The 23,603-nt window shown below is 37.4% G+C and overlaps 1 long non-coding RNA gene across 1 annotated transcript in view; it reads left to right on the top strand.

Moving 5' to 3' along the window:
- The first annotated feature begins 13,146 nt into the window (after positions 1 to 13,146).
- Positions 13,147 to 23,603, top strand: part of LOC113998264 — a 125,645-nt gene continuing 115,188 nt past the window's right edge. The window contains exon 1 of the long non-coding RNA XR_005562397.1: positions 13,147 to 13,438. This is a non-coding gene — a long non-coding RNA (uncharacterized LOC113998264). The remainder of the gene's footprint in view (positions 13,439 to 23,603) is intronic.

Here is a 23,603-nt window from a genome sequence, read left to right as displayed (position 1 = left end):
GTTTCTAATCAACTCCTAATCAGCAAGGATACAACCCTCTTGCACAGACATAGTTCTTTTTAAAGCTAAGGCATTTAATAATTACAGATGGTGAACTGAGTTGAAATTTAGGAACCTTTTGACAGTCATCATTAGTTTGCAGTATGCTGTTCCCAAGAGTCTTGGTTTGCTTGTATGCCGACATTTAAGTCACTGTCATTCAGTGTAAATGACATATATAACACGCATAAATGGCTAAGAGAGCTCTATCTGTTGTGTGAGTAACACTGAGCCTTTGAAATATTTAATGTCATTAACTTTCAGAAGAAGAAAACAACCCCTTAGGATATGGTTGTGGCTTTTTTTTTTTTAATTGCCCTGATGATGATGATGTATCCCTTATACTTGAAAATATTTTTGCTGGTGTTTTTGTTGTCCCTCTTATATCTCAACATCTGAGTCATAGTCAGAAGTGAACGACGACTGTCTCTTAGGGTACGAAAGCTGTTTGAAAAGATGTCTTGAAGAACTCACACCTGCTGTATTGCTAGCATAGAGTAGCATCAGAAAATATGTATGAGCTAAACCTCAGTTGGGCGTAGCAAAGAATAAGTGCAACTGGCTGGAATTTAACCATGTCTACTTGGCCAATGCAAAGTTTTCTTCATTCTTACTTTTTACCTGTGGTGCCAAGCTGAACGACTTTTTATTTCCATTTTTAATTGTGTTTATAAAAACTAGTGCAGTTTTGTCTTTTAGTTTCTCTCCTAGGCTTGGACTAGTAGTTATCAAGCTAATATATTGGGAACATTTAGGCTAAGTCTAACTGTTACTGCTAGTTAAAAACAGTGGAGTGCACAGATCCTGGATATCATTTTGGTTTTTTTTTCAATTACTTTCAGAGGAGTAATTGTTGGAAAAATCTTGATTTCCTATGAGCCCTGTGATAAGCTATCTGCATTGTGCTCCATCACAATTTATATGTGGGTGAGGTCAGGCACAATGTGGTTGATGTAGCAGGTGTGCTCTCAGCACTGTTTTTTCTAATTTTATATATTGGTGTTGGTATGGTACTCCTTCAGATAACAGTGGTCTAGATCATTGCAAATTAAATAGGAGATTAAATGAAAGCTCCTTATTTGTATCTGCTCTACTATCCAAGTGTGGCATATGGTCTTGTACAGACTAGGAGTAATTTCTGTGCCAGATTAAATACCCTAAATACCAGCAGCATATGAAAACTAAGCAAAAAGCAGCATCACAAGCAAAATGGAAAGTTAAGCACAAAAGCTATCCATAAGTATAAGCATATAGCATTAGAATCTTTGTGTTTGCAAATGTGAAAATCCAACTAATTTTTCATTCTCTTATAGCAATTGAATGGCCCTGTGGCAGCCAAGCTTTACCTCATGAATCACTTGCAGCTCTGAAGCAGTTCATATTTCTTACCTGTTCCAACTGTGTTGTATAGGAATCACTGCAGGAATATGCTAGTATGGGATCTGCTAAGTCATAAGAATTCCTACGGGGAAAAATGGGTCAGGAGAAGTGGGGAATCCAGTGTTATTTGGTTGTATTAGACCCAAGTGTAGATCGTGTCTATCCTTGCCCTGTGTATTCTTCTGGGAGGAAGGAAAGATATCTGGGAGGATATCTTCCTTTGGAAGATATCACCTCTTCCTTGGGAACCTTAGGAGGAACTGAGAAGCTCTTACAGTTTCAAATAGCTGAAGATTTTAGCATGTAGGTGTAGGAAGAAGACTATAAAGGACATTGATGTAAGGAGTAGGTAAGGAACATTTTCTCAGTCTGTTTTCTCTGAGTTGACAGGATTTTGTAGTGTGGAGAATCAGAATAACATTGATGATATATACAGTTAAGTTTCTGCACACAAGATGGAGTGTGTACAAAACCTGTGTATACACCCTAGCTTGAGCTCTATCCCACAGTAAGTGTACAGCTTCCACCTTCCTCCTTTTGCTGTAGTGTGTGTCTGGGTTTTTTGACAGCTTCAAGTGTTTTAGTCTCACTGGGGAATGGGAAGCCTTTCCCCTCATCTCCAGGTTAGTGCAGGTTGGCAACTTCACACCAACCAAAGCACTATCCTGTCTGTTGAGAAGGTAGTTTAGAATGCCACAGTTCATCAGATAACAAGCAGATGGCTGACACAGTTTGGTCAGAAGGGAATTGGAACCTTAATAAGCCCCCAGAGCACACTGGCATTAAAAAGATGCTAAGTACAGGACTTGGGTACAAAGTTTCAAGGGAAGGCTGTGTAGTGTCAGCAGCAGGTAAAGGGACTGATGACAATTCTCTCACCAAGGGAAACAATGGAGACCAGACCATGATTGGTGCTAAATGAGGCAGTGCTGAATTAATAATGTTTTGGCTTAGCTAAATGATCTCTCTTGCATGCTGTCTTCCCTCATGTCTGGTTAACAATTTAACTTCAACTACCCTTTGTTTAAAGTAGTGCTCATTGAGGACTGAAATAAGTCAGCTGTGAAAAAAACCCCATGGAATTAATTTTGATATTATTTGAAGTTTGGAAGAATACTTCTGAAGCTCCATTGAACATTTCAGACACAGAAGTACCATAGCCAAGATATATACCAAACTGTGGCTTCATAATTTAACAAGAACACAGTTTTATCTTTATTGTTCTTTATATCCAGACATGAATGTATATGAAGGCAGGAGTGCAGGAGTACCTGGGAATTTATTTCCCCTAAACTGCAGTATTACAAGCAATTACTTAGGGCTCTAAGTGGACGTGGTAGCGTGTAAGTCAATGCATAAACCTTCAGTTCAGAAGACATGCACTGAAGTACAGCTCAGTTCAGCAGTAGAATGTGTTGGATAAACTAGAACTTTATACACATTCAGTCACTGAGCTGAGAGACCCAGGTTTTAGTATTGTGTATGGCAGTACCTTATCAAGCTTCTGATCCTGCGCTATGCATGTTAGCTTTATAAGATTAGGCAAAAACCGATCATTTAAATTGTAATTAGTCTTTCTGATGCTTAATGGACCAAAAGACTTCCACTATTTCTTCTAAGTTTGTGGAATACACTAAATCTCAGTCTTGAAGCTAAGAAAAGGTGACAGCAGTGATTAAAAGACCGCACATGTTTCACTGAAAACATTGACACATGTAAATCTAGTGAGGAATTTTTTATTATATTGAAAAAAAGTCTGTAAGCCAGTTAAAAATTGAAGCAGAAAACCACTAAAATGGAATGTAAAAATGTTTCCTGTCTGAAAAAGCAAAAGTGGGTGCCAACTAAAAAAAAGAAATCAGTATATTTGATCGATAGTTTCATAATCAATTCTTTATTTTCATTTGCGTTTGTAAAATTTTGTTGAAAATTCTTACAAATCAGCTCAGAATCAAAATCTTATTGTTTGGATGAACATGAAAATCCTTATCTAGTATTATCGTCAGTTTGATAGTAACCTTCCAGAAGTACAAGCAGACTAGGAATCCAGGCCATTCTCTAATTCCTATACATTAAAAATGTGAGAGTTTGGAGGGAGTGGGAAAGAAAACAACTTATTGTTGTAAGAAAACAATAACCTGAAAAGAGATACGCCTGGTTTTGTATTCATTGACGGCTCATCTTTAACAGCTCTATAACCACGAAGGAAATAGCTTTCTTTAAAGGCACTATAGAGAGAGTACTATCTGAAGAGGGCTTATTGCTTCCTATGCTCCATGAAAAGATGTGGCTTTTAATGAAATATGCATAAAAGTCATTTTAGATATGTGACCTACATAATCATACCCATCCTGAGAGGCTAGGGTAGAAAATTATTCTATTCAGAATAATTAAACTCCCCCTTTGTATTATTTCTCATTAATTCAATATTCTTCTAAAAAATAAAGCTCCCACAACAGTTTTAGTAATCAGCTTTTCAGATTTATGAGCTATTTTTATGCTAGTATTGTTCTGTGAGACAAGGCTCCTTGATCAATTGCCAGGTAACTGTTTCAGTCTTTTCCCAACACCCTCCTAATCCAGCACATTCAATTATTTTTAATTGAGTAACTTCATTATTCAAAAGGTCCCCTTGTCATAATTCTGTAAACATTAACAGTGTCTTATACAAACAATTATCTAAATATAGTCGTGTTGCTTCCTTCATCCCCATATCTCTTCTTGTGCAGAAAAAAATAGTTCCCAAGCAAAGAAGAAACATGGTAGAAAAATTAAAGAAGCTTATTATCATTAAAATTATTCCCCAAAATGCAAGACCAGTTGTAATTGGAGGTCCAGACATAAGACAGCTCTAAGGAAAAATTTTAAGAGGCTTGAAAGTGCTTTCAGTATACTTTTATGAAAAAAACCATGCAGTTCTTCTGCTTGTCTGCAAGGAAATGTTCTATCTCAAGCATTCATAAGTATACACACAATGAAAATGCAAAAATAAAGAATAAACAGAAGTGATTCAGGTAGTATATTTTTAGATTGAGATAAGGAAAAGATTACAGTGACAGTCTGCTTTAAAGCAGTATGTTTTATGTTACCTAAAATTATGGAATCATTGAAATTAACGTTCATGCTTTCTTAGTTGCGTAGTTACAGTGTACCAGCTGCCTCCTTTTTAAAAGAAAGAATGGCTTTCTAAGTTCAAATGTTCTTCCTGAAACAATTATTCCACCAACAGTCACAACAATGCCTCTGCTATTAAAAAAAGGAATTAAGAGGTGTCTCTGAAAGGATGAAGAGGGACTGAGTGAGGGAAATGGTGTCAGTAACACTGTAGCTGCCTTTTCTACAGAGTATCCTTGGTTCTTACAATGACTCTGAAATGCTTGATGTTCATGACAGAAGAAGGAAGCCACGGAGAAGAGATCTTGTCCCTCTGTAGTGAAAAATTTTTATTTTATGAGTTCTTGTAAGAATCTTCCCACAATAACAACATTCTTATTTTTGCCAAGGGTGAGAAAAAGGTATTCACATCATCTGACATATATATTCAAAGTTCATTCCCTTGATCGAAATTTAGACATCCAGTATCTTGCAGCAGATTAGACAATCTAGCTATAAAAGATACCTGAGCTGCCATTACAGTTGATTTTTAGCTATACATGCCCCAAGGGCCAATCATTATTAGTTCTGGTAATTGTTTCCCTAGTAGCAGCTCACACAGTAGGCCTCCTAGCACTGCTTTCTGTTCATGACCCATGCTAAAGGCAGTATAAGTTGCTACTCAGACTTCAAGCAGACCAGCTGTACAGTGGCTGATTGATCAGAAAGAAACCCTACTGATAGGAAGAGGAAACTGCCCAGGACTTCAGTGAGCAGTATGGTGGAACATCACTTTAAGGAATACAGACACCTGCATGGATATTTAGAGCCTCTGTAGTGGGTAACCAGAAGTTGAGGTGTACTAAAGGCAAACTTGTGGAAATCAGCATAAGGAATAACAATCTGTGCCGGTCTGATTTTTTTGTATTTTTTTGGTATAGTCCTCTGTGGGAGCCTTTTTGTATTGGATAGCTGGCCTGCTAAACAGTGTACCTAATTTAAGTATGTAAAATTAGGCAACGTAACTGTCCCCTGGATACCTCCCTGAGCATCCACTGATGGAATACACCATTAAATGCTGAGATCTCATATGAATGAATGTATTGTTTTTCTGGTAATGTTAAGTACAGTTTTACTTTTCATTAATGAACTTCTATTTAATTCTTATGAAAATGCATCTGAGATACAATCCAAGTAATTCCTGACTAAAGCCTCCATCTTCTTCAGCTGCTTATGAAAACTCCAGTACTGTAGTAAAAATCAAAGGTTGTAACTGTAATGTGCTACATGAAGACAATGTGGATACTAAATTAGCCTTGTAGGTATCTCCAAAATGCAATAGATTAATTAAAAAGCTGCTAAATGTACTCATACTTCACTGTAGGATGTGTAGGATGATGAGGAAAATTTCTAATCTAATACAGAGATGAACCCCAAATACCTTTGACTCTGAAGTTGGCAAATACCATGCAAATGAAGCTTCTGAAGGATATTAGTGAAAGCAGGAACGGGGCACCCTGGTTTTGCCTCTCTAGAGAACTAGTACCAATATTCCATGGCTGCTTGTTATAATTTATACATTTTCTGGAAAATTGGAGTGTTGTGGTACTAACATTAATCCAGACCTTTCAAGTTTTGTGTTTTACTAAAGGAGGGTTGGAATTCATAGAAGGTAGATATTATGAAGAAGATGAAAGGCTAAATATAGATTTGACCTTTTATTTGAAAATCCAGGAATGATTGCCAATAGCTAGTTCTTAAGCTTTTGAATCTATCTGCTTGATGAAGCAATTTTATTCCTTCCCTTTTTGAAGCACATAGGGTAGGGTTTTACATATGTCAGGACTATACATTGCTTTACAATATTGTTTTACTGTTAATTGGACTGGAACTGACTCTGAATGCAGATCTTTCCACGTACTCTCCTGTTACCATTTATAAAATAAAGAAATACTAGATTATGGGAAAGCACACTTTTGGACTGGCCCTTTTCAGAGAAGAAGGCATGTGATAAATTTGCGTGTCCATGCTTCTTTTCTCTCACATACACTTCACTTGCTGCGCTTACATGCTGCTTATACTACCTCCACCATCTAGTATTAGCTATAGGGAGTATTGAAAATAGCTATCAGGTAAGAATTTTAATAAAAAACCCCTTATTTAACTTCACATTTTGCATAACAAAATATCACAGCAGCTGATAATAGAAAACTGCTATTATCATAAATAAATACTCTGTGATGAATATTTAGCATATGTCTTCGATCTAAATTTAAGTACATTTTGTTGTTTATTTCATTTCTTCTTCCTTTGTCTGATTTTCACCTAGATGGTTCTATTTTAAACAGACACAATGAAGGAATTAGTAATACCTGAACATTATCTTGGCTCAGCTTAAAAACAGTGCCAAAAGGTAATCAAATGTTAATGTAGGTCAACATCATCCCAATAGTCAGCACTGACACAGAGCACTAGATATTTTTATATGTTCAAGGTCAGCATCAGTTTCTTCCTGTTGTATTGTTCATATTCAGTGAAGCACAGGTTTTGCTCCTCGTATTTGTAGCGAGATTTTTCTTTTGATACTACCTGCAGACCAAGAGCCTTCTGAGCTGGAGTATTGTTTCAGTTAAGTACGTGTTTAACCATTTATAGCCTAAGTAAAACCACTTTATAATACAACTGCTCTTTCATATATGTTTTTTAAAATCATTTGATAATTGTTATTTTCTCATAGAGTGTTTGGGAAACACAAGGCAGCAAAATGTCACACAAAATAGCAAAGCAGGCCAAGAGCACATGGATTTATTGGTTTGTTCCTCATAAAATCTGTCACATTGTAAATGATGATTCCCTTATAGTATTCAGCACACAAAGCAGTTTTAACACTGTAATAAGGAATTATCTAATTCTACATTTTAAAGCGCACCTTGAACAAATTTTAGTTTATAATTAGTAAAACAAACAATGCAGACCTGTTAAAAGAATCGAAAGGCTTGCGTTCTTTCCTCTTAACTAAACCCCAAACACTGAAAATACCTGTAACATCAAACATAGAGATTGCCATTAATTACTTCTAAAGAGTCAGTTTCCTGTGATTTCTTTGTGAAGAAAAAACCCAGGCCATTTGGTATTTTTAGATTCTTGTGATTGAACATTCTGATTGAACAGAAATGTGCTATTAAATAGCATATGGCAAAGTAAACAATTCCAGAATGCTAGGAGAGATGTTTAAAAGTAGTTAAATTGTCATCATCCTTTTCTAGTTGTTATTGAAATACAGAATGCAGAGCACAGGCACATAAAGCCACTTGGAAAGACAGCTTGTCATACTTCTGGATATATTTGAGAAAATAACACAATTGAGTGAAATGCCATGGAAGATTAACAAATTAATTATGTATAAGTTGACCTCCTGTATCCTTGGGCTCTCGCTGCTATCACATTCTTTCTCAATGCCACTCTGATACAAATTTAATTGGAAACAGTTCCTTATGCCTGTTTGAGTTTGGGTTTTGTTTTTTTATTGCTGCTGCCGTGCGTGGGGAGAACTCTAAAAGCAGGAAACATGCATTCTCTTTAACAGTTTTTTCTCTGCTTCAAATAGGAAACCTAATTCTAAAGGAATACGGAATGCAGAAATTGCTGACCTTTGTATTGGCATTAGAATTAAACAGAATTCATTTGCAGATTTTTCAAAATAAAGCAACAGCATTCTGTAAACAGCATTGATGGAGTATATTATATGCAAGAGAGCTTTTGGAGAGGAGCAGGTGCAAGAAATAAATATCTGCTCAACTATCCCACCACACTTGCAGTGTAAAGCTTTTTTGCATGTTTTTCTTTAGTGTTTTGGGAGCCATTTAAAAATGAATCAAGTAATGTAGCAAGAGAAAAGCATCAGTAAGCAAAGCTCTGCATTTTCTCCCCTGAAATTCTCTCATCCCTTTATTTTTTCATTAATTTATTTTATTTTATTCATTTATTCTCTCTATTTCTAATCACTTACTATTCATAACTTGTCATTAAAATATCATTTGCACAGAAGGGTAAACAGGGTCATGATCAACTACAGGCTGCACAGGAAATAGCATAAACAATAGAGCAAACTTTCTGAAACTGTGTGTCCTTCAACTCTTTACTATTTGCTGTGTTCTTCCCTTGCTGTCCTGGAGGTACGCCGAGGGCACTCTTGGCAGCGCGCTGGCTCTGAGCCACAAGCAGCCACACCGTGTAGCCCCAGACAGGAGTGATAAGTCAGCCTGCTCGTTCTCTTTTCCACCACTGTAGCAAATGGAGTGAGTTCTGTAGAAAGGAACATGCCTGTGGAAGAATGTGCTCATGAATTGAGCAGAGGTGTGAGGGTCAGAGTGCGAAGGGGCAGTACTTGCTAATTCTTTCCAGAGATTTGCAGCAAGACTGTACTGGTGGTGTACCACAGGACACATCTGGGGGCTGACTTCATTCTCCAAGGAAACTGCTCTATGTTGTCACAGTTGCACTTACATTCTCCTTTCCCTTCATGTTAAAAGCTCTGTCAGTTCAGAAACAAAGTAAGCTGGTGTAAGACAGCAGAAATCCTGTATCCTGCAGGTTTAACCTGACCTTTAGAGATTAAATTAACACACTTTAATCTGTAATAATATTTTTCCTCTCTTTAAATTCCTTAGACCTGCCTGGTAAAAAAACCCTGTTCCCACAATGTTATTGATGCTTTTCTGAAACAATTATGTAAACTGTTATGTAAAATTTCCACTTTATGCTAAGCCATAAGGCAATAGCTGTGGGGAATAACAGCACAGATACTGTGAATCCACTGCTTTAGACTCTGCATGTTGGAGGGAGGTGTGAAGGGAGATAGAGGTGCCCTGGAGTGGGATAGAGAAATGCCTGAGGAGGGAGGTACAATTGTTTGATGGGAAATAGGTGTGCTTTACAACAAAACCCCTCTGGATATGGACCCTGGTGGAATGCTTGGTGGCTGTTGCTGTTGTGTGGAGTCCCAAAGCACAAGAGATGCTGCTGAATTCTGTTTTGGATTCAGTTGATACTTATATTGCAGGTAGAAGATCAAAACTTACTGAAAAGGTCTCTTACTGACATTTTGAGATTTGACAGAACTGCTGGTAAAAAAGTGAGTATTTTCCTTCTGAATTCTAGAAATGCAAACTTGTAAACTTTGGTGAGATGAAAATTTGTTTCTGAGCCTGAAACTTCAGTATTTTCACAATTTATTTTGCAGCAATGTTTTTTTATCTGCTCAGCTGCAAGTGAATATAAGTATGTGCGAGTTAGAGAATAAGAGCGTGAAAGATTGCAGCAATGAGAATATTTGGAATCTCATAAATCAGGCCACTTTGAAGCTTCAAACAGAACTATACTAGAGTGACATTTAATAACAATACAGTTTGCCAGTGCTTAGTTTGTAAATTTTATTAATAATTATCACCACTTCAGAGCAGTCAAGTCTTATTTACTTATTAAGCTTATCCTAAATTAATGGTAGTGCCACAGAGCTGTAGATAGTGCTGATGGATTTGGTGCTCAGTCTTAGTCACTGAGGTTGAGATGATCTGGCCATAGAACTCTTTGCTGAGGGAAGATGGAACCACTGTGGGTAAAGCCATTTTTCCCTATTTTTCCTCTCACACTGTTGGTATTTCTGTATTCCTTGCCCATTTTGTTATTGTGTGTTATACTTAGCTGTGTTACAAAATGCTTATACATGATGACGGTGTATGGTTGCGTTATTTAGAATAACTATGCCTGCAGTCAAGAAAAGCAAATAATAATTATTACCTCCCTAATGTATTTCTACTTTATGAGTGCAATAAGCATCTGCTCTTGCTACAGCATTGCAGCATTTTTCTTCATTTATTTTCATAGTAAATGTAGTCTATGAGAAAATTTTCATGTCCCTGCAGTCTTAGCTTTTCTAATGTAAAATTTTTAGATACTTGCTCTGGAAAAAATGGTACTTATTCAGTTTTTGTCAGTGTCTGGGAAGAGCATAGATTTCCAAAGGACCCTCTGTAATAGTGAGAGGAACACCTAATGGTAGGTCTATGTGGATTCCCTGGGTTCAAGCAGAGAAAGAGCTTCAGTCCTGACAGAAAAAGATATTTCCCCTCCTTTCTAGCCCCTGTAAGAAGAGGCTGTTCAGATGAGCTGACTGGGCAGGGCAAAAGAGAAAACTCAGGCCTTGAGAGTCAGTGGATGCTGCTAACTTCTCAGTGTGGTTTCAGTTCTGAACCTCCTTGTTCAGTAGGTCACAAGAAAATAATGGCCTTTTTGTCTTCTTTCTCCATATTTTTTAGCTGTTGTGATCTTGTTAAACTGTGAAATGTTTAATTTTTAGACTCTACGAGCTTGTATTACTTAGTGCCTTACACTACTGAAGTTTTGGACTATATGAAGGCTTTAATTTGCTGGTATGTGGCTTTCTGAGCATCAAAGACACTATGACTTCACCATGAGCTGGTCTCTTGGCATCTGAATCCTATTTACTAACAGAACAAAGAGCTACTTTATACCCTAATGAATAATAATAGAAGCTGCTGTAGTATATGTTCCATAGTGAGCAAAAGCCCTGCCTGGATCCATACAAAAAGAGCTCCCCATGAAACAAGTACTTATTTATGGATACAGAGATAAAATTCAGAACCAGGTGTTTATTTAATCTCTATGTATTTCTAATACAGATGTCTCAAAAGATCAGCTCGAGTGGAATAATTTAATACCCTAAAAAAATATGCTGTTGTTTCCTTATTGCATCTTTCATTGTATCTCCCAAGCAGTGCTCTTATTTAATAAATAAAAACTGCTAGCCTTACACTCATCACTTATTTTACTTAATTGGGTTGTATGTTGCCAAGATTGTAACTGTTTTAACTCTGCTTGTTTTTTTCAGTTTACACCTCTCCTAAAGCACGTTGTAAAAATATTTACATGGAAATGTATGGTAAAGTATGGAGAAGGCAAAGAAGTAGGAATTTTTTTTTCAGCTTAGACTTTTTCATCTGTATCCAAATGAAAGCTTCTTTAAACCATGGAGTATCCTGAACTCTATCACAATTTAAAATGACATCATTTTATATTCTTTGCTTGACAATTGCTAAATGACATCTGGAGCAAGCACAGCTTTGATATCACCTTCAGACACAAATTTTGTATCTAAGTACATTTTTAGCTCTTCACCTCAGTACTTCCTATGACTAATCCTTGTAGCATTATCTTTTCCTCCCAGTTTTTAGTTTTCTTACCTGCCCCCATAATTATTGGTCATTTTTCTGTTTCTCACCTGAGCTCTCTCATATTGTGATTTTTAACACTGTCCTTTAAATAGCAAATTTCTCAAATGTCTTGGTTTGTTTTTGCTGTCATTGTGTTCTTGGTTTTTAAAATTATGCTTATTTTAGCCTAAAGAAAAAAAAAAGCTAAAACCACCAAAAGCTTAAAAAGACAAATCTAGACAAAATTATAAAGATGCAACAAAATCCCTGGTGCTTTACCTAGCCTAAAAATTCTTCAGTCCTACAGATTAGGACTGAATCACAAAGGAAAATTTTTTCATGTACTCTCAGTTTCTTTTTTTTTTTTTTGGGAACCCCCTCCCACCAGACCACTTGGTAGCCACTTACCAGTTAAAGTCAGTTTGTTTCCAGTCACCCTTGGTTACAGTCATATGGAGTGGGTGTATGTAGATCATAGAGTCATAGCCATAGGGTGGTTTGGGTTGGGAGGGACCTTAAAGATCATCTTGTTCTAACTCCCCTGCCATGGCAGGGACACCTTCCACTAGATCAGGTTGCTTAAAGCCCCATCCAGCCTCACCTTCAACACTTTAAAGGCTGGGGTATCCACTTCTCTGGGCAACCTGTGCTAGGGCCTCTCCACCCTTGCAGTAAAGAATTTCTTCCTCATACCTGATCTAAACCTGCCTGCTCTCAGTTTAAAGCCATTCCCCCTTGTCCTATCACGACATGTCCCTGTAGATGTTTAGAACTTTCTGCTTGTTCAATTAACATGACCTCAGATAATCCTACTGGAAGACGGGAAGGGAACACATCCCCGTGAGCTCATTGCTTACGTGGCAGTGAACGTTATTGCAGGCAAATCTGGCTGAATAATATTCTTTCTTTCCCTGGGCTAATATGTCAAGGTATGGAACTAGCTGATTTTGTTGCAAACACAAACAGGCATTGTCATTGTGTTCTGATTGTGAATTTCCATATTTTAATCTGACCATACATTTCTCCAAATTTCTGTGGTGTCCAAGAGCAAGAGAAGTTTAACAAGAAGTGAAATATGTCAAAGCATGAAATATATATACTTTATTTTTCTAACTCCTGAGGGCTCACGCATGTTACTGGAGCAGTCTGCTCACTTAAGCACCTTTTCCAATCACAACTTTATGCCTTTTAGAGAAATGATGATGTCAGTAAGGAATATGAGTTGTTAAATGCCCTGAAATAGCAAATAATTTAGGGTGCTAACCAAGAGCGTTACAAGGGCAAATGTGTCAGCTTATGATATGATATTTCTGACCAATGTATTTCCCACTGTATTATGTTGTGTTATAGATAACCATGTTTATAGATGGGTGTGTTGTTTTTTGTTTATTTTAGAATATTGCAACGCTGTCACTGAAGTTGATACGGCAGTGACAACCTACAAATAATTTGTGCTTGTTCAAACAATGTATTATGAAGAAAGGATTGTGGGAGATGATATGAATCATAGTCCATATCCTCACCATAAAAAGAATTGCAGTTATGGGAAAATGTTGAGTCAGATACTCAGTGTTGTGAGAGATGTTCTGTTTTTGCACTCTGCAGCCAGAGCCATCGAATGCAGCAAATCACTGACCAGCTTAAAGATCTACAAATCAATGTCAGAACCTATAATTTATTGCAGTGTCCTAAAAGTGAGTTGACAGTTTGTTCTGAAAGGAGTTTTATCCTCTAAGGTAGCCTGGTAGTAGTGCTAATGTAGGGAATTACTGGGTCAGACCGACAGTCACGCCTGAAAGGGTCACTCTGGTTTATAATGGCTAAATGCCTTATTCATAAGAAAGTATTAATCTTATTTTCATGCATTTAGGAAATGTAGGTCCCACTTCCAAGGATGGGGTATCCACAACTTCTTTGGGCAACCTGTTCCAGTGCCTCACAACCCTCACAGTGAAGAATGTCTTCCTAATATGTAATCTAACCCTGCCCTCTTTCAGTTTGAAGCCATTCCAAGTGATGTGAGCTGATTTCTAAGCAATTTGGTTTCTTAGTCACTTGGCTGATAAGGATGACAATGGTGTTGTCAAAGTAACCCTGGTTTTAGCATCTCTATTTCTTTAAAAAAAAAAAATTGAAAAGAGAAAATTCTGTGTATCTCCCTTTTTACCGGGCATATTGCCTGTGGATATAAAGGTATACTTTTCTAGCTGGCCAAACCAGAATAACGATAATTAAAAAAACTCTACTGGAAGCAGAGTAGAGATGTAGCTGCAATATCCAAAATGGTATCAACTCAGGTTACTGCTTGTAAAGGCACTTATCAAGATTTTGTATTCCACTCTCAAAGTTTTAAAAGGGATAAATGGAGCAAGTTAGTAGAAAAATAGTAGATCCATAAAAAATTTACATTCTTCTTTACTTTAGTACATCCATCTGGGAAAAACAGATTCACGCTAGTATATTTAGAAAGCAAGCTGGATGAAAAATACCAGTTTCAGAACTGTAGCAGTACATCTGAAAATACTGTGCAGAATAAAGATCATTAATAACAGAACAGAATGATTGCATAAACAGTAAACTGTGGTTGTATGTGTGTGAGATATGTGTTAATCTCCCCATTCTTTTAAATACAGTTTTCATGTTATGCCAAATAATAGCTCAGCTTGCTTTCCCACCAGCAGAGCTGGAGTCCCAAGTTGGTGGCCGTGGCAATGTCAGGTTGTGCCAGCTCAAGTTTTGCTTTGGCTGGAGAGCTGTGCACTGTTTATACCGAGGTTGCTTTGAGGTGGTTGACTGGTGTGCCTCTTAATGTGCTGATGAAAGCCAACATGCAAATGTTATTAATCCGTAGACAAAGAGTTATTGAATGATAAAGAAATAAAGCCAGGAATAAATACTGATTGCTTTTGTTCAGAGACGCAAAGTAGTATTTTGCAATGTAATTTTAATTTTTTATACTACACTTGTAATCTTTGTTTAGGGGAGATTATAAATACACCATATGTGTATTAACTTTTACAGGTATTTTTTTATATAAATATGTAAAAAGTCACATGTTGAGGAAATATTTAATATTATTAATCCAAGCAAAGTGTTTGATACAGCAAATGAAAACACACTTGGCTGGGAGGGGGAAGCAGAACTCTTTATCCAAGTGACCAGATTTGGACTATTAAGACAGGAAATGGGGCAAAAAATTGGAGCATAGGTGAGAGATTTTAATTTAAGAAAGCATTTTTCAGGTAAATTTCTGTGAGGGCAGGCTGATACCTAGTTCTCACTAGGTATGTTATGGGGCTTTGGTATTCAACAGTAAATAAGAGCAGCCAATCTGTCTTGGGATTTTTAACTCAAGTGGTACTTAAACTTCAGCTAGATAGCTGCTAGGTTTTTACCAAAATCTTTCTAGATAATCTCTAGATTTTTAGTAAAACTTCTGTTTCAAAGGATTCTTTTAAAAACCTCAGTATGTGTCTTTTCATTTTCTGCCATAACACCAATTTTTTTTAAAAAGCATTGATTTTAGTAGGACTAATTATCAGCTTAAATTCATACATGTGATCCAAGGTGGTGCTGGAGCACAGCCAAATTTATGCAAAGATAATTTTCAGGTAAAGGAAGTTTGGGTTCATTTGCATGGATCTATTGCCTGCAGAATATGAAACTTCTTTCCTTTCTGTTATATGGTATTTATCCCTTTGACAAATACTCAAATTATCAGTAGTCCTGGGATTGCCTTTTTGAAGTGATGTCCCATTTTGCATTCTAAGTACGAGCAAGTACTTGTTCCTATCGTGTGACTCATGCACATAATTCTAAAAAGTTATTAGTACCACAGAAATGTAATCAGACAAATGTTTCAAAATACCCCTGTGGAGACCGTCCAGAATATTACTGAGTTAGCCACTTGTGTCTGGAATTTTGGGTTCATAGTAGTGGAATGTGGTTTGTGAGTAAAGATCACTCCCTTGGCAGGAAATGCATCTGTTGGTCTCTAGCCTGCCTTCTGAAGCACATCCACATCTCCCCTGCTCTTGGTCCAGCAGTCTGAACAGCTGCAGTCAGTGTCATCCAGACTGTGCTCAAGGAGGTCTGAAACAGATGGTCATCTCTGAGGAGGGTATGAGTAGGCTGTGTGAAAGCCCAAGTTTGGCACTAAATAGAAATATTAATTGGAATATTAACTGGAATCTCCTTAGCAAGTCCTGATGTTAGTTCAAAACTCTCGTTTCTCTTCTCTAAAACAGACAATGATTACCTAATTTTTGTTAAGAAAGGTAACTAGTGGTCATCTATTTTTCACATATCAGGTATTTTTTATTTTATTGTAAGAACACTAAAGGGAAAATGTGTATTGTGGCTTGGGACCAAATGGACAGGACAGAGACTGATCTTGAATACCAGAACACTTCTAGTCACACAAATATTCACTAAAAAGTGGCAGATCTGCCTGGCTCTGTGGAAGAGACCTCACAGTCCAGGGAGAAGGCAGGCAGGTCAGCAGAACAGTTTTTAACATGACTTCTCTGTCTTGCAAGAGAGGAGGTGGCAGGTCCAGACAGAAAGTCGTCTGGGTCATCCTTCAGTGAAGGTGCAGGGCTGAGGCCCTGAGCCCTTAGGCATGCTGGCAGTCTCTGCTGCCCAGCATGTCCCCAGGCGTGGGAGTGGATAGGGAAGACTGCAGTCCAGTGGGCAGAAATTCCTGTGGTGCCTAATGATCACCTGTTGCCACCTGCTGACTCTCTCCAGCTGTCCTTCCAGAAGGGTCCACGCGCCTTGGCAATGCCACAGTGATTAACAGGTGACTTACAGGGGAGTAATTTGAAGTTAAACAAGGTTTAATTAGTCCTAACCTTATGCCAGATAATTGCAACATATAATAAAACTTGTAACCCATGTTTGTACGGGTTGCGTTCCCAGATGTCGCCTGTCAGTGGCTGGCACAAATTGTGCGTGTGTGTGGCAGATGATCAATGCCTTGTCTATCCGTTAGGTTGAGATTTGTCTCATTTTAGTTGACTGAGAGTCTCTCTGATTGTTATAGAAACATCCTAGTAAAAGCTAGTTTAAATTGAATGCTTGACTTTTGTATGCTGACATTGTAGAGGATTAATTCTAACATCTGTTTCGAGTGAACATCCCTTTGACTGTAAGATTGCTGTTTAAAAACTTCCACCCTTTTCTGAAATGAGCAAAGCAGTAAATGTCATTAGCACCACAAGACCTAATTTCAACAAATTATTTCTTGGTGTTCCTAATCTCAAAAGATAACTGACTGTAAAGCAGTTCCACTGGACAGAGTCAGTAACTCATTTTCCTTTGCTAGTGTAAGTTAGAATTCCCAGAATAAACGCATGAGGACCTTTCTGACTACCTGAACTATGAGAGAGGCGATACGGAGACAGCATCTTTACAAAGGTACCGTAAATCTTAGTGGATCACATCTGCCACAGAGAAAAAGAAAGTCTTATTCTAAGAAACAATTTTAACAGAATGGTTAACCTTTCTTGGGTGCATATAAAAGTAAATAATTCAGTTTAATACGAGTCCATGGAAAATATTTGCTTATCTGTGTGGTTACTAACCTTAAGATTTGTCTGGGAGAGTCAACTGATAAATAATATAAAATATAAGTGCATCCTCTTAATGGTTTTCAGAGTGTTTGGAACTGATCAGCATTCTGTTCAAATCGAAACAGTGAATTGTTCAATTTACTGTTATTTTTCACATTTCGTGCTCTGTGTATCTGTGACTTGAATTTCACTTGAAATTACTTAAGATTATGGCTCGGTACCTTTACTGAAGATGTCCTTATTACCTTCTTCTTGGAAAGTCTGGAGACATTTTATGTCCTAAATTCCTGCGTTAGGTTTAGTTCTGTCCTTTACACCTTTAAAAACGTCAGAATTGACAGCAGTTGAAAGCAGTGCATAGAACTGGACTCTTCAGGAGCTACAAATGAAGTTAAGGCCTTGATACTTGTTTTTTTTCTGTAAGTATAAACCATGATAGTTTCTCTACACTGATGTAAAGCATCTGACATTATCAGTAGATAAGTGGTTGTATGTCAGCTTTTGACAAAAATGTAATGGACAGACATGTTCAGACAAGAGCTTAAAGATCCTGCTCTCTTCCTGTTGTTCTAGAGGAACATAACCCATAAGAGAAAAACCCTCACAGATGCTCAGTAGAAATAGATCTGTATACTTCTGGAATTTGACACAAAACACCGTCAGCTGAACTTCTCTTTTTAAATCCTTTCCAATAGAAATAATTCACAGTTTTATTTGGAAGGAAGTGGGCCATGACTCTGTATCTGCAGTCTGCATTATTTTTGTTTGCTTGTAAATGAATGCTGACAGACCTTAGCCAAAATGGTAAATGTTCGCCAATACTGTTTAGACTAACAGTCTAAATGAGAGCCTGAGAGCCCTCAGCATCCACCAGGTGTGTAATTAACCACTCAGCAGCCTCCTACCACCACTTACTCAGCTTTTACATAGCACTAGTGAAAAGGTTAATTGTCAGGGTTCTTGTATTAAAACATGGGCACAGAAGGCACTCTGCTGTGGGGGGTGGCCCACTCTGGTGCCGTTACCATTAGCTGGGTAGAGGATGGGACTGCTGGGTGACCAACAAAGAGAGGGCAGTGGGTAAATATCAAAGTGTGCCTCAGCTCACAGCCCAAACTGGTGGGACAGACACAGTATGGGTGAGGAAATGTACCTGCGAGCAAAGTGACTGCTGGGAGGAAGGAAGTGCACTGAAGACAAAGTAAAAGGAGAAGAATGGTATGAAGGGGTAGAGTGGCAGTGAAGTGAATAGGGGCAGAGAAAAGGAGAAAAGAAGCTCAGAACAGCCAGTTACAAAATGTGGGGAGACAGAACTGAGGCATAATTGTAGAGGCTCTCAGAGTGTCTGCCGTTGTTGTTGGGCTCTTTCTGCACCTGTTATTTTCAATGTATCATTACTTCCCCAAAAGCACGTACAGCAAGAGCTTTTAGGGTCCCTGAAGTAGATGAAGGATTTTTCTTTGTCATTTAGCTTTTTGCTATTCAGAGTTGTTCATACTAAAACTGGATTAATGATAAGTTATCACATGAAATTTTACTCTGCATTATACCAGGATAAATCAGATGTTGCTGACTTCAAATTACTTTCCTGTTTTTTTTTTTTTTTTTTTTTTTTACCTATATGAATGTCTGACAGTAGCCAGACCAAATTTTCTAAACAAAGTTTAGCCCATCAGTTCCTAAGAGAAGTGCTTTGAATTGCCATTTGGGGCTACAATAAATTCCCATGTTTGTGCTAGCAGTTACAGTATGGATAAAAATTACTGCAAATGGGCCTTCAAATGTGATGTCAGAAAGTGATGTGATGCTCAGGATTTTGATGGAGGAAAATAGTTGAATGTGAAAAACAATGAACTATCTTTAATCAATTTATCTCTCATTTTAACGCCACAGTCTGGAATTCAATAAACCAGTACTGAATAATTTCATGGGCACCAGAAACAATGATAATTTGATTTTTACTTTCTAGGATGCAGTGAACCTATTAAGTACATCACACAACAATGGAAAATTTTGTAAGATGAAAATAATTATATTGTTCATGTAGCAAGCAGAATACATGCCATTATCTGAACTGTTCATATTTTGTTTAAATTCATGATGAACTTCAGAGAAAAAGTAGCAGTTCACAGGAGGGAACTGTGACATGGTTCATCAAAGAGATGAGGAAAGTACACTGAACCCTCCCATTGTGAAAGTTCAGTAAAAGATGTCTTAAACTTTAGCAGGAAAGGGGCAAGACGTGGCCGGAACACTGTGAGCATTCAGTCAGTGTAGGATTAAAGGGTGGGCTCAGTTCAGCGCACACTGTGTCTCCCCTAAAAAAATCCACTGCGCAGGCTCGAAGGGTTAATGACCTTTCCCAAATCTTCGCTCGCGAAGACTGGCCATACACATACGCAGTCTGGCACAACTACAGAACTACTGCCAGACAGGCATCAGACCAAACTAGGTGGATGGGCATTTTATCATTTTTATTCATTATTTACCCAAATTATTTCCTACTTCTGAAAGGCAGAGGAATAGCAAAGGAGATGATGTACTGAGTCCTGTGCAGGAGTTGGTGGCAGATGCTCAGCATGTTGTGAACCACTGTCTGGACTGCCTAGTGAATCAAGGGAAGTCATTCAATTTTTGTCTTATGTAAACCCATTCATTTACCCTTTTCATATTAGTCACTGGGTATTTCAAAAGGTAATGGGAATGTCAGAGGAGTTAACCTTCGTTGTTCAGATTATGTACCCAATTTCAGAAGTAAAGAATTGGCCTCTTTTCTGCTCCATTAGCTTCACTGGTATCACAAGGACAATGTGATTATTTACTCAGCTCAATGGGAAAGACCAGCTGTACTCCATTTTGCACTTTCTCTGCTTCATATCTGTAAGGAACGGGAATGTATCAGAAGACTTTACCATTATAAATATACTAGACAGGCATGAGACTGCCCCTGCCCAGAGACTAACAATTTAGTATCTAGTAATTTTTCATGAATTCAGAATTTTTTTTCTCCCAAACTGAGATTGTCTCCTTGGTAAGCACATGCTATTGTAGGTTGCAGAATATTTCATTGCAATGAAATGGAGTGTGAACATATTTTTAATTTCTACTGTCTTAATAAGCTAGTGCTATAGTGCTTTAGTGCTTAAACTACTAACTTAGTACTTTAGTGCTTTTAGTCCTTTAAGAACTCTCTGTTGTATCTAATCTTCAAGTTTAATCAAGAAAGCGATGGTAAAGCTTGTTTTTGACCCCGTTCCCCCCCCTCAGCTATAATGATTGACCCCCTGTCTGGTCGATCATTAAAAGGACATTTGGGATCTTCATGGTAGGCTTCAGATGATGGAATGGAAGATGCTGTAAAGTATTTGTACTTGTATGTGAAATAGATATTTCATTCAATATATGATAAACAGTGTGATGGAGAGAGAAAGAACAGAAGAACAATTGTTTTTTTTTCCCTTTTATAAGAGGAAAGCTTTAAAACTTTATGCTTGTTTATATTCCATGTGTTTAGCATCATGATGGAACTTTACAGCCTGAACAACATCTGTCTTTTGTGTTAGAAATAATACAAAATGGTGCTCTACTGTCACTGCCAGGTCATACCCATGCCTCTTTTACTGAGTGTGCAGTGCTTTGCATGGTGAGATATAAGAGAAGCAGGTGTGGTTTTCATTCCAAAATGTGGAATTCATAATGCTGATTTCATATGAAGAAGCTATTTTTTGACTGCTGAAAAGACTTTACACTTTGGAATAACAGGTATTCCTGTAGAATTTTTGAGTATTTCCTTCACTTCACTTACTTTTTCCTCATATTCCCATAGGACACACCCTTCTGAGGCCATTCACTCCTGTGTCTTTTGAATGTTATTTTCTCTGAAACTAGAATGTGGTAGCTCTCTAGTTTTGCCTAATTTTGTCTTTTGAATTTCATATTAATGTAATTCTTCGTTAACCACTGTTTAGGTAGTGACAAGATATAGTCCATTCTTCTTAGCTTAATAGAATTTACATATTTTATAACAAATGCTTCTTCTGTGTTAGAAATTTTGCTGCAGTTGCATATAAAATAGAGAACTGGAATATGATGTTTCTTCCCTAAGAAAAGGGAACAGGTACTGAATGATAGTAGGAAGAATAAAATGGATGGAGCATGGAAGTGTAAGAAGATACTAAAATGACTGTTAAAATTCTGAACCTGTACTTGAAAATTGGAAGAGAAAACAAAGGTTCCTAAATAGCATTGTGTAGAGATGTTAATAGCATGAACATGACAGAGTTGTCTTCAAAACCCATCTCAGTTTCTTCAAACTGTACGGTGTTTGAAAGAAGAACAAGCTCTGTTTGCTTTGAGAGAGATAGAAAAGGATGGGTCAGGCTGAGAATTCTGGCAGAGAAAAGGTAGCGTGTAGCAGCAGAGCTAAAAGGAAAATCAGGAACATAAAATGAGTAGATAATTGAAAGCCCAGGATTGTATTTTACAGAGAATGTCTGCATTTTCAAGTGCCTGAGTGGTTAACTCTGGAAAATAATGACTTCAAGTCTAGCTAATTAGTATGCAAAACAGGCTTCTTTTCACCTCTGTCTTATACATTTAGTACCACTCTAACTATCCATCTGTTTCTTTCACATGGTTTTAAACTGTAAGGTCCTGATGATTATTCAGCTTTTCTTACTTTCCCCGGCCAAAGTTTTATGTTTTGGGATTTCCTTCTTTCTCTGTAGGCTATCAGCCAGAAGAGAATAAACCTAGCCAGTAACTTGGCTGGTGCCAGACCACTAGCTCCCACCTGGTAAATGGCTCAAGCCAATGTTATTTTTACTACTTTGAAGCAGCCTAAATATCTTATTTCTTCCATTGTGCTCTTTGCTATTAATTTTCCCTTAGCAGCCTTGCTTCATTCAACTCCTGGCAGTCAGGTGAATTGATATCAAACTGATAACCTGTGCAGCATATTCCATTTATAAAAGCATTGCGTGGCTGCTTAATTCTCCACAGAAGATTTATATGGTGTTCTTGTGTGAAAGAAATTTTAGAGAGATGTAAACCTGTTGTTTATATATGAATGGTGTTCAGTAATGTAAAACAATCGTAATTCTGCACTGTACTGTTTTTGCATTAAATACATTTTTACTACATTCTATTATTAAGCTAAGCACATTCTTGACAGTATTTTAATATTGTAGCCTAATTAATACTTCTAGAAGGTACTTTTTATAAAGAAGTATTTAAATGCAAATGCAGTTCTTCAGACGAGTGTCCTTTCTTGTGTTTGAACAATGAAACAAAGCAGTGCTTATTACTGATTCACTGGAAGGCTGTCATTTTGCACAGTTCAGTCTGCATGACATAAATCTAAAGAACAAAAGCAGAGGAGTGATTTAATAATTCTGGGAGGGACCAAACTTAGCAGTATACCCTACAGTGTCTGTAATGTATAATGGAGTATAGATGTGTCCCATGCAGTATTAAACGCAGTAGAAAACAAGCCCTAGAAGGCCATATGATAATGACACACATCAATTTTTGATCTGAATATGCTGACCTATTTTCACTTCTGTTGCTGTTACTGCATATTGATTTTTGTTAACTGATCCTGTTCATATTACTGCATCTTACCATATATTCATACATAGCCTTCATTGCTGGGATACAGGAATTATTAAAAATTTCTGTGTATTTCAGTAAGCTATAATGCAAATTTTGTGGATGTTATACAGGGCTTCTCTTTCGTTTTAGAGAGTCACTCCAATTTAGGTCTCATGCTTAGCTCTCTGTTAAATATAAACTGTTAATGGAACCTTTCAGTGCTTAAAAATTTTATCTGGAGTTTATTAATGCATTACTTTTTCAGTGGGGAGCATTTGATTTGGGTTTAGGGAAGTCTTGTTCACTGTGAGGACAGTTAAGCAATAAAGAAGTTTGTCTAGAGAAGCTGTACAGTCTTCATCCTCAGAGATTTTCAAGACCAGATAGGATAAAGCCTTGATCAACCTGGTTTGGTCTAATAACTCATCATACTTTGATACTATATGTGGTTTCTAGCATTAATCTGTTCAACTTAAAATTCCAAAGACCTTACCTTTAGAAAAAGCCTGGTCTGTTAGCTATCCAGCTGCTTCGTATCAATATCCACTGACTATATTGCACAGAATTTCTCATGACTCTGATAACATATTAAAGTGGTTGGATAGCCTATGACTGCAAAATTACTTAAGTCCTCTGAGTGCACAGAGATGAGCTGCAAGTGAGAAATCAACATGAAGCAATTGCAAAATGCCCT

The sequence above is a fragment of the Pipra filicauda genome, unplaced genomic scaffold, assembly GCF_003945595.2.
Source record: "Pipra filicauda isolate LSUMZ 115617 unplaced genomic scaffold, ASM394559v2 scaffold135_size2527700_pilon, whole genome shotgun sequence".
Taxonomy (NCBI): Eukaryota; Metazoa; Chordata; class Aves; order Passeriformes; family Pipridae; genus Pipra; species Pipra filicauda.
The sequence above is the reverse complement of the archived record's forward strand: the minus strand, read 5'-3'. Positions and strand labels throughout refer to the sequence as shown.